Raw genomic sequence first — 12,517 nt, 5'->3', positions numbered from 1 at the left:
ACTGTGGACGATATAGAAGATTTTCATGCCTCCTGGAAAGAGCATCCAAAGGATTAGGTCTTCCAGTGCCAATGTAACAAACTGATTGTTTCCTTTACGACTTTCAGTAGATATCGATAAAACCCATTACACTAGTGAGTTACATATTGGAGGAGGTCTTTAAACTAATGAGAAACCCTGTAACCTTATCAGCAGCAGGACCCCGCCTTGATAGAAAAATACAAAGCTCCCAAGGACTCCCCAGTCTGCTTCATTGGACACCCTAACCCTGCCTCTCAGTGGTCATGCAAGCAGCTCAGAGACACTCAAGAAATCCAGCTATCCCTTGTCCTCCACCTGACAAGGAGGGTAGACGTCTAGACAATGCTGAAAACAGATTTTTCAGCTCTGACTGCTATGAACACTAGGGCCTCCAAAGCTCTTGCCATCCTAAGGAGTTATGACCATCAAATGTGATCCGATTTCGGGAAGTGCATCTATTTGTAACTTTAAGACAAACGAAAGTCATCCTTCAGAAAGGTGAGAGAGCTTCAGAAATCATTGATAACAGTGATTGACATAGCCTGAACTGGTTTTAGGCAAATTGTGGGTGCAGCTGTCTTAAAAAGACGGGTCTGACTCTGAGCCTGACCGGCCGTAGCGTGCACCGGGCATTTCGCCGGTGGGCCACTAGGGTGGGGGCCGGTTTTGGGCCCCTGGGGGGCCGTTTTTGTTACCGGGGATTGGCAATATCTGCCCCCTGTAACAAAATCCGCCGAAACCGGCTCTCGCAAACTGCTCAGCTGCAACCCTCCCCCACCCCCCCACCCCACCCCAGGTAGGGCTGGCTGAGCAGTTTGCCTGGTCTGACTCAAGGTAAGCTCTTTCAGATCGCAAACACAATCTAAAATGTTAGATGTGCCATATAACGGAGAGGCTCTATTCGGGAAACCCGTAGACTATGCCATCCAATCAATAAGATCAGATACGGACCTGACAAGATTTTTAAGAGTACTGCAGCAACGTCAATTACAGTTTCATGCAGTCAAAGGAAGAGGACCATATTACATCAGATGAGGCTACCAATTAAATAGATTTCAACCTTACTAACAGTCCCTTCCAGGTTATAGGCTGCAATATTACCATCAATAATATTGGGCTCCCCGACCGCTACCTCTTCTAGACAGGCATCCAGTACATAAAAGACAGCGACAGAGTGTAGATAACAATCAGCAAGATGACAGTGACACCCTTGGCATTGGTCACACCCCACACTTCACCTACATAGAGGTGGAAAGGTTATTTACTCAATACTAATAGCTCCTGGAGTTCTATCTTTTCAGATCAGTGGATGTTCGACCTAATCCAACATGGGCACACCTTCGAATCTGTGCAGAAACCTCCTCAAAATCCTCCTTACAGGAGGTCGCCCCAACATCTTTGTCCGTTAATGGAGGTAACACGGTCGCTCATGTTCAAGGATGCTATAGCGGAGGTCCCCTGCACTCATAGAAACATCATTTCTATTTTCATAAAGAAGAGATCCGGCAAATTGAGACAAAAGTTGGTTTGAAGACGGCTGAATAAATATCTTAAACAGTTATTCAAGATGGTTGCAGGACATTCTGCAGTTACTAAACCCAGGAGATTCATGACATACTTGAAACTCCGGGATGCTTGTTTTAGTATCGCTATTTATATAAAACACAGAAAATACCTAAGGTTTGATGTGGCTGGATGCCATTATCAATTCAAAGTCCTGCCCTTTGGCTTTAAAATGACTCCCAGAATATTTACCAAATGCAGGGAGCCAATCTTAGCTTAGTTAAGAAGGAGCGGTCACCAGGTTTTCCAATACTGGGACTGGCTCTTAAAAGCACACTTGTTCCCGGCTGTGGAGCACTCAATGAATGCCTGCCTCGAAGTTTTCAAAAACTTACAGGCACATGCATCATCATAGGGTTTTGCGATACCTTAATAGCGATTATTAAGGAATCGCAATTAAGGAATAGCAAAACCCTATGCATGTAGGAATCGCTAAAGAAATAGCGATTCCCACAAATTCCTTAATTGCGACTAGCAAATTGCGAGTCGCAATTAAGGAATGTCTTCCCATTCATTCCTATGGGCCTCCAGGCCCATAGGAATGAATTAGAGATTGCGGGAGCAATTTGCGAGTACCAGTAGGTACTCGCAAATTGCTCCCGCAATTTCCATGGTGCAAGGGTGTCAAAATGACACCCTGTTGCACCCATGTATGTTCACTCTGCACAAATGTTGCATACACACATGCTCTAAGGGCATGTGTGTGGGCAACATGAAACTTATTAAAATGCAAATAAGTGCATTTTTCTAAGTTTTCGCAAATTACCATGAGGTCCAGCCTCATGGTAATTTGCTCACGCTAATAGCGAAATCGCTATTTTGGAAACTGTAATGCATTGCATTTAAGGAATCTCAATTAGGGATTCCTTAAATGCAATCGCTATTTAAGAAATCACAATAATTTGCGATTTCTTAAATTGCGAGTGGCAAGTTGTTTCATGCATCGCAAAAGCTATTTTTGCGATCGCAAACGGCCGATTTTTGCGATTCGCACCGTTTGCGATCGCAAATAGCTTTGATGCATGTGCCTGTATGTACTAAAACTCAACAAGGAGACATCCTGTTTCCATCCATCCAGAGAGACAACATTTCTAGGAGCACTTCTCAATACAAATTTATGCATAGCCTTTCCCAGAAAAAATATGACAAAGCTGACTTTGTCCTTCTCCAGAAAAAGGTGCACCGGAGTTCTTCTTTTCAAGTCTTTCCTAGGTATGTCTTCTTGCATCCCATTTATAACAAATTGTTGTCTGCACATGAGGCCGCCTCAAGAACAATGGGACAAGCAATGGATTCAAACACAAGATCTTTCAACAGTATTGTTATTACTCTGGAAATGAAGGTAGCCAGGGCCTGGTGGATGCAGAAAAGTAACATTTACTCAAGGGCTTCAAATTTGGTGATACAAAACCTTAATACGTTACACCACAAATGCATCCATGGAGGGTTGGGGAGCTCAACTGCAGGTCCTCAGAGTAAGCAGTAAGTGGTCACTCCAGGAAGCAAAGATGCACTAAATCTGCTGGAGCTGAGGGCAGTGGCCGTAGGCTTCCAGGCTTTCCTCCAAAAGATTTTAAAAAGTGTATTTCTGGTGCAGACAAACAATATCACCACCATGTTCTACTGAACAATTAGGCAGGAACAAAAATTGTATTTGCTTTCTATTGAAGCCTAAAAAGTATGGAAATGGCTCATACGAAATCAAATCGCCCTGAAGGTGGAGCATGTCCGAGGTATAGACATTTAGTGCGCGCCCAATCTAAGCAGGACATTGAAAGAATGCCACAAATGAATGCTTAATCAACACCTTTTGTCAGAGATTTTCCAGAAATTGGGGAAACCTACCCCAGATTTAATCACAACATCTCTGAACAGCAAATGTCTATTTTGTGTCAACAAGTAACCCTCGCAAGAGATTGTGGGGGATACCCTCCAAATAGCATAGTAAGGAATTTTTGCCTGTGCTTTTACCCCATCCGCCACGGATACCCGGGCTACTCACCAAAATGAAGACAATATGTGTTGACTTGGCTTTATAGGCCCTGCTTGGCCAAGACAATTCTTGTTCAGATAGCTCCTTCTATTTTCGGAACAGTGTCACAAGAAGAGAGGAGTTGGCCTAACGGCTAGGGCGCTCGACCTCGGACCTGGGGAACTGGGTTCGAGTCTCTGTAATGACGCTGAACATCCTGTGATTCTGGGCAAATCACTTAATCTCCCCATGCCTAACAAAGAATGAATGTGTGTCCTAATGTAACATAACTGGTGCTATGTAAAGCGCTCTGATACCTGATTGGATTTGGGTCAAGTTTGCGCTATATAAAACTCTGCAACAAAAAAAAATCTACTCAAACCAGCAATGCTCTCAATAAGCAGGGGATAGGTTGTTCATCTGGCATTGCAGTCTCTGTTTATTGGCGTGGCTCTTGACTACAGTGAGTTTCATTTCCTAAATATTCCTCAAGAATGCAGAGACATTTTAACCCCTTGTGTGCCACGCCCTTTCCCCGCCCTGTGCCGGCCGTTACATTAGCGGGTGGGGTTTATGACGAGCTGGACTCGTCATGGGCACAGCGTAACCGCGGTCCATGACGAGTCCAGCTCGTCATGGGCACACAAGGGGTTAATTAGTGCAAGAGCTGAATCCACAAACTAAACATAAAGAGCAAAACAGGCTTGTTTTTGTATATGACATCCATCCTTTCACATCTTCTCCAGAACAGATTTTACCATACTTACTTAGTCTGGCACATTCCGCACACTCGCATACTTCAGTCAAGGGCCATCTTGCAGCAGTTTTGAAGTTTAGAAGTTCTTCAAATTAAAATTCACTGTGGTCGAATAGATGAATCAAATAATTTTTACACTGACTCTTTAAAGCTTTCCTCCTATTAAGAAACCACCTATTTTTTGGCAACTTAACACAGTCCTGACAAGTACTTTCGAACCAATTCATAAGGCCGAGCTAAAAACACATTTCTTGTAAAATGGCACTATTAACTACACCTTGCCTCTACCAGGAGGATCAGCGAGATTCAGGCTTTCACTGTTCAGCATTCCTTTACGCAATACAAGAATGATGGGGTAATTTGAAGAAGGTTTCCTCACTTTATCCCTAAAGTTCCATCTGATTTTCATTTAAATGAACTAATAGCATTGAAGACTTTTTCCCAAATGCAGCTTACAAGGCATAAAGATCTCTGCACACTTTAGATGTTAAACGGTGCTTAAACTTCTACCCTGAAGGAATAAAAAATGTAGAAAATTGTACTAGCTCCTCATAGCATATGCTCCTCCTAGGAAAAGACAAGCTCTTTCAAGAAGCAGCACTGCCGCTGTGTCTCAGCCACTATAGTATTCTGTTCTGAAAAATCTGGAAGACCATTGAATGTCAAGGTTTGTGCACATTTCACCAGGAGTGTGTCAACGTCTACATTCCTTTTTTGCTGGAGTTTCGTTGCACAGGACTGCTACACGGAAAAACAGACATACGTTCACTAGGCCCCACTGTCTAGATGCCTCAAGATGAGACGATGCAGCAGTGGGTCAAGCGTTTTTTAACATGTATTCCAATGATACGAGCGACCCCTTTATTTCAACATACTTTATATTGCGTGCAGATCATGATCAGTATTTCCCACGACAGAATTTGTCATACATGTAAATCTATGAAAGATTCAGTACCGTAGAAAAAGCAAGTTACCTGTAACTGTGATTCTCCAGTATTGATATCTTGCAGATTCACGTGCACCCATCCCTCCTCATTATAGGTGCTCACCACGTTGGATACCTCATACATGTTATATTTGCACTCATGCTGAGAAACCTGCCGTATGGTGGCTCTTGATGGGAGGGACGATTCATGAGGTGATCTGATTGACTGGGGTTTGGTTCTTTCTAACAATGTGAATTCATTAATAGTGTCACTTATTTAAGCTCATCTGTTCAATTCTTATGTTATGTTATAACGTTTTATTGAGCGCGAGCAGCTGCCCCAGCAACGAGGCGTCCCGGCGCTGAACTATAACGATAACCTGAGGGGGGAGAAGGAAAGGACGGGCTGTAAGAGATTAAGATGGGGAGAATAGAAATGTTTTGATCGCTTTGCGGAAGGCCAGCAGGTTAGTCATGGAGCAAATGTGAGGTGGCAGGGAGTTCCAGAGTCTTGCCCCCAAGACTCTGAAAGAGCGACCGCCCATTCTGCTTAGCCTTATACGTGGGGTAACCACCAAGTTTTGACCCGAGGAGCGTAGGGCCCGCTGAGGGGTATAGGGCTCTAGGAGTGGACGCAGGAGGCCAGGACAGTCAGTCTTGAGAATTTTAAAAACAGTAGTGAGGGCTTTAAACTGAACTCGGGCTTCCATGCGCAGCCAGTGTAGTTTCTGGATGGTGTTTCTTGCAGAGCACCTACGAGGGAGGCCTACAACTGCCCTGGCAGCAGAGTTTTGTATACGTTGTAGCCGCGCCATCTCAGCTTTATTAAGGCCAAGAAAAAGGATATTGGCGTAGTCCAGTCGAGCCAGGATGGTAGATTGGACTATCATTTGGCGCGTATGGTGGTCAAAAAAGCCAAGGATCGGATGAAGGCTCCTCAACAGGCCCACACAGGTGGCAGCCAGTTTCTTGGTGTGGGTCTGGAAATTAAGAGATGCGTCCACCCAGACACCAAGGCTTTTTACCACGGTTTTGGGGGGGGGGGGGGATAGGGCCCAGTGCGGACGGCCACCAGTGATCAGTCCAATAGTCAGGATTTTTACCCAGAAGCAACACCTCTGTTTTGCCAGCGTTCAGCTGGAGGCAGTTGTGTGACATCCAGCGTGCAACTGCCTCTAACCCGTTCTTGAATCTCGCCGCTGAGATCGAGGGGCCTTCAGTCAGAGAAATGACGAGCTGGGTGTCGTCGGCGTACGACACTAGCGTCAGGTCCCATTCTTTTGCTATATCAGCGAGAGGCTGGACATAAAGATTGAATAGGGACGGGCTGAGCGCCGATCCCTGAGGAACGCCTTGCTCTATGGGGTAAGGCTGGGATATGAACGGGGGGGCAGAGACCCGGAAAGATCTGTTTGTCAGGAATGAACGAAACCACTCTAGAGCAAGGTCTTTGATACCTATGGCTTCGAGACGTTTTAGTAGGATAGAGTGGGAGACCGTATCAAAGGCTGCGCTAAGGTCGAGTAAAATCAGCGCAGCACTTTGACCGGCGTCCAGGATGTTCCGTAGGTGTTCGATGGTGGTCAGCAGGGCGGATTCGGTGCTGAATCCTGGCCTGAAGCCGTTCTGTGATGGGTCTAGAATTTGGTGTTGCGTCATGTAGTTGGCTAGCACCTTGTTCACATGGGCTTCTGCCAATTTTGAGGCCCATGAAAGCAATGAAATTGGTCTGAAATTTTCTGGTTTTGATGGGTCTAGGGTGGGTTTTTTTATGATTGGAGAGACCCAGGCCTGCTTCCAACATGTGGGAACCACCGCTGAGGAGAATGATAGGTTAAGTAGGGTAGTCAGAGGAGGAAGGAAGCATTGCTTACTATGGTCACCGTGGGTAGGTTTAGGCATGTGCGTCTATGAAAGATATCAATACTGGAGAACCACAATGTACAGGTAAGTAACTTGTTCCTCACCACACTCGTGATTTATGAAGTAACTTGTTCTTTTTTTTTTTTTCAAATGTCTTTATTGGCATTTTGTAATAACAAACATACAAAACAATTGAAAGGTCAGTTGCTGCCCACTGCCCCATAAAAAAAGCTTTGTGCTAATTCACACAGTAAATCGTACAAGCCTATTTCTTGCTTGAATTGCATCTTTTCTGTAAAAACAAAAACAGCCAAAGCATGTTAAGCATTGTGTGTACATGATAATGTTGGTAAATACAAAACATGTCCTATTGGAAGGGCAATTCGCATATATCCTAAAGAGAAAGAACATACGAGTATACATTAGAAGGAACTTGTTCTTTCATGATCTTAGGTTCTCTGGTCGTATGATAAAAGCGTACATCCCCAAACACTGTTCTGACACTTCTTTGTGACTGGCCAAGCACATATTTTCTTCTAGTTTAGGTGTGTGATACTGGGTGACCACGATAACTATAGAATTGTGAAAATGTGAAATAACACGTAATTAAAGGGTCAAGAAGCAGCTTGAGGAAAGAATAATGTGCACGGAGGCCTCATAGCGGCAAAGGGGCAGGTATGGCTGCTCGGCCCATTTCTGACTATTAGCCAACACATTTTGTCTAGAGGAATTCATTGTGCCACGCCTATCTATAAATGTATATAGTGTGTCCCTGTGCAATGCAATGTAACTAGTGCTCAGGTAAACCGCGCCAATACATTCGGGCTGAGTTCGCAGTATATAAAACTGCAAATAAAGATAAAAAGGTGCCGCTCACTGCAATACGGGGTGCACCCCATAGCTGGAGGGACGGTGACCGAGTGGCCGCGCGGGTTAATGTTTTTAGAAAGCTCAGCGGCAAGTTAGAGGCGGAAATTACAGATTAATAGCACACCAGCCCTTGAAATGTACGTAGCTGTCGTGGGGTGAGTTGGGGGGGGGCGCTTCTGAGGTCAGCCTGGCGTCTTCGCCCGCGTCAGGGCCTTGTCTTCGGACAAAAAGTTTGTTCTGCGCCTCTCGAGTGTAGAGGACCGGGCTCTCTGGATGCCCCTGAAGGATGCCGCACCTCTCTCCAGACTCATTAAGCAACCAAAAAGGCAGAGCGAAACCCTCATTATGGGATTAAGAAGCGAGTGGGGCAGCGGGTGGATGGCAGGGGTTCCAGGCGCCCCGCCAGGATCCCTTTCAGACGCGAGGGCCTTTGTGTGTCGATGGTCTCTTCGGGTGGGCCCGGTTGCTCTCTGAGTTTACCTCTGCAAGAAAGAGTTTGGGAGAATGGTGTTTGAGGGCTCAGCAGTTTAGGACAAGCGGCGACCAAACGAATGGCACAGTGCCAGCGAGAGGCCTGGTCCTTATCGGAGCGCAGAGGCAGAACCGGCCTCCTGGCTTTGATGCTTTGCTGCACGCGGCCTCGCCACAAGGTGGCGTAAGGGGCGCATGAAGGGGGTTATGGCCCTCTGGTGAGGCTTGTGCCCTGGAAGCAGCATAGATCTATATGGGGAGAGAGTAAAAACATGGACGTATGAGGGGCAGGATTTGGGGCCTGTCAACAATATGGCACCATATGTGGGGTTAATGGTGACTAGCAGCGGCAAAGGGGGCTTGTGAGGAAAGGGGGAGGGTCTTGAAACAGCTTGTACGGAAAGGTTGAAACACACACAGCACCAGACTGGTAACATGCAGTAGAGGGTTTGGGGCTTAACAAGGGCGTAGTAATCACTGAAAGTGCAGCTGGTGCAGTAACACCGGGATAATGGGAGCTCTCTGAAACCCTATTAAGGCTGTTATTTACTGCCAAACTGATGTAGGGGCGGCTATTTGTCTTGCTTGTATGAGGGCCCATGGCTTTCTAGCTACCCCATAGGGCCTAACAACAGCATCACCGCCTCTGGAAACCTGTTGGAGCCTCGCAACAGCAGTGTGGGTGGTGGGCAGAGGTGTGGGCCTTGCACCAGTGGGGGCAGCACCAAGATGGCATGGCGCCTTGGGCGGGCTGCTTTGAAGTCAGACCTGCCACGTTACTGCATGTGATCACCAGCACAGCTAAACCTGTCTGAAGTTGTATTGCGAATTATAGTTTACCCTGATATTGTACATATTTTTCTAGAAGACCATTACCTTAGTACACGTGTAAATATGTTACATAGAAGTAAAAGGAAAATGAGACCAAGAAGGACATCTTTAACGTTTTTACCTTGAACAGAATCAACATTTAAGCTCCTTCTTTAGTATACCATGTTTGCTTCAGTCTCCCTTCCTCTCATGTCATCAGATGCCGACAGGCACATCTGCGCAGCTCATGTTCACAGTGTGCAGGGCTGCGCAAGGTTCATCCTGCCAGGGCCGCTTGAGGCATCTCAATCCGCTCCATTGCGGGCTGCCAGTAGCATGGTGGCCGGCGAGGCGGGCATGGCCCTAACATCGGGTTTGTGGTGCACCGGAACGAGAAGCGGTTTTACAGTAGCGTAGAGGCACACGTGTTGATGGGAGGCAACCAGATGGCAGGTTTCTCAAAGGAAGGAGCTGGTCATGGGATCTCCTTTCTGTGCTGGAGAAGAGGAAGGCCTAACCCCCCCCCCCCCCACACCTATCGAGAATGATCCTTTAGACCACTTTTTGCAGGCCTGCTGCCGCACAGGAAGAACGCAGCTACATTTACCAGAGTTCTGCTCAGTGCTTAATTTGACAGTGGCGGCTTGTCCGCTAAGGCGGAGGAGCGTCGCACCACTGCTTTTTAGCAGTGAAATAAAGGAAAAATAAAATAACTCAGCATTATTATAAATGTATTTCAGTTCAGTTCAGTAATACTTTATTTCGGCAAATTTAGCCATAAAAGCGTACACAACAATAAATAACACATTTTGCATGCATGACCATAATATACAATTACATACAATTGACAAAAATGGTTTTATCTCCATGATTAAGCAATACCGGATATTAAAAAAAAAAATAAGAATATTATATTAATTAAAAGCCAGATTTTAAAAATAAATAACACTGAATAAAACTGAGGAAGACTAAGTGTCTTATGCTATATAGCAAGGGAAATGTATAGGTTCCCCTTCTTGCATTACAATTTATAACCAGACCATTTCCTAATAAGATGCACATTAAATAGGAATCTACTTATACCAAAGACCACTACTTGTGAGGTGTTAGATTTCAGTATACGCTCTGCTACTTTATAGGATCTGACCCCCACTTGTTTGCAAAGGGGTTTGATCCAACGAAGCCTCGGTTTCTTATATGCCGGGCAAAAGAAGAGTAGATGAACATCGTCTTCCCTTGCCCCTAAGGAACAGAAGGTGCACAGATCCGAACCTTTTTCCCCGCCCCAACTGCATGTATAAGCACTGATCGCTAAGACCCCATACCTAAATTGCAAGTATAATGATTTAGCTAGAGGGGGGCCAATCTCATCCATAAATTCTTCAAAATTGGGTGTATCTTTTATATTTAGGAAATTCTGAGTCAATATGCCAGACGTAAATCCAAGCATTAGCTCACCGTTGACATAGGACCAGAAAGTATCCTTTAGAATTTTTTTGGAGGACATAGTCATGTTCTGAGGTGCCTCCCAAAAGTGAGAAAGCCCTAGTCTCTTAAACCACTTGCATATATACTTTAGCCATGGGGTTTTCAACTGCTCATCAATCTGGATTAGTTCAGCCAAGCCACACTTATAGTCACTCAGCTCAGGGGTAGACCAGACCCTAACCCAATACAACAGTGGTCTCAATAATGCTAGGTACTCTGTTCTTTTGAGATTAATATCAAGAAATACGGGGACAAGGGGGGTTCTGGACGGTATTTTAAGCAGTCTGCGTGCAAAATTGTTTTCTACCTTCCCAAATTTATTAGTACTGCAGCAGCCCCATACCTCAGCACCATAAAGAGCAGCTGATTGGGCCTTCGCTTTAAATACCTCAAGTGCTGGAGAAATAGCTTTAGAATGGCTGGCGCCATGCACTTTTAAAATAGGCAGTGAGTTTTGTTTAAGGGATAATGTACTTTTGTCCAACTGTCCTTTCCAAGTCAAATTATTATCCAGCGTCAGACCCAAATAATTAAAACTTTCTACCTGTTCCAATTTACGATTCTCTAAGAACAGATTATTCCTTGGGGTTTTTTTAGTATTTATGGCCATATATTTGGTTTTAGTTGGATTTATTTCTAACCCCTTCTCCACACAGTAATTTTGGAAGGAGTTAACCAAATTTTGTAAACCTCTCGGAGTCTGAGAAATGAGAATAGTAACATCAGCAAATAATAAGGAAGTGACTGCTTCTCCGTCTAGTTTCGGGGAGTCGTGAGCACAGTTCTTTAAGAATCTTGGAATATCATTAACATACAGCGAGATAAGTGTAGGGGCAGGCACGCAACCTTGGCGCACGCCTCGATCTACGGGAATGGCTCTTGATATTTCACCTGCCTTCCCCCATCTAATTTTGGCATAATTCCCTGTATGTAACTTAATAAGTTCATTGAGTAGCTCACCTGGGACCGCCATCTTCCTTAGTGTGGACCACAGCAAGTTACGAGGAACAAGGTCGAAGGCGGCCCTTAAGTCCATAAATGCCACATAAAGGCTGCCCTTCCTAATATTTATATATTTCCAACAGATGCACATAAACCTAAACACCTGATCAACTGTGCTGATTTTAGATCTAAAACCTGCTTCGTATTTGGTTAGTAACTTTGTCTCCTCCATCCAGTCTAAAAGCCTATTTAAAATATGTCTGGCGAAATTTTTTTGTAAAATATCTATTAAACTAATGGGGCGGTAATTACATGGATCATAGCGATCACCTTTTTTGAAAATTGTTATAATTTCTGTCCCTTTCCACGAATCAGGGATCGGTGTTCCGGCCACAATTGAATTACTTAAGAAATTTATATATGAACCCCACACTTCCACGTCATGTTTTAATAAATCACCGGGGATTTTATCAGGACCAGGGGCTTTACCCATTTTAACAGCTTGTAGTGCCTGGTTAGTTTCTTCTAGGCTAAAATATAATGGGACAGTACTCTTAGCTAAAATAATTTCATTATCGTCAAGGGGCAAGTCATCCCTGCTATTAGAATAAAGCTTGGAAAAATGGTCACACCAAGTACTTTCATCCAGGAAAATATCCTTTGGCGATTTACCCTTCTTGTTTCCCTTGGCGATTAGATTCCAGAACGTACTCTGATCGTGTAGCTTAGCTGCACTCAATAGATCCTCCCATAGATCAGCATCCCATGCTTTTTTGGCTTGAGCCATAGTTTTATTATAGGCCAGTCTAGCACTTTTTATTTCAATTCGAATCCC

Source organism: Triturus cristatus, chromosome 11 (assembly GCF_964204655.1).
Source record: "Triturus cristatus chromosome 11, aTriCri1.1, whole genome shotgun sequence".
Taxonomy (NCBI): Eukaryota; Metazoa; Chordata; class Amphibia; order Caudata; family Salamandridae; genus Triturus; species Triturus cristatus.
Note: the sequence above shows the minus strand (reverse complement) of the source record.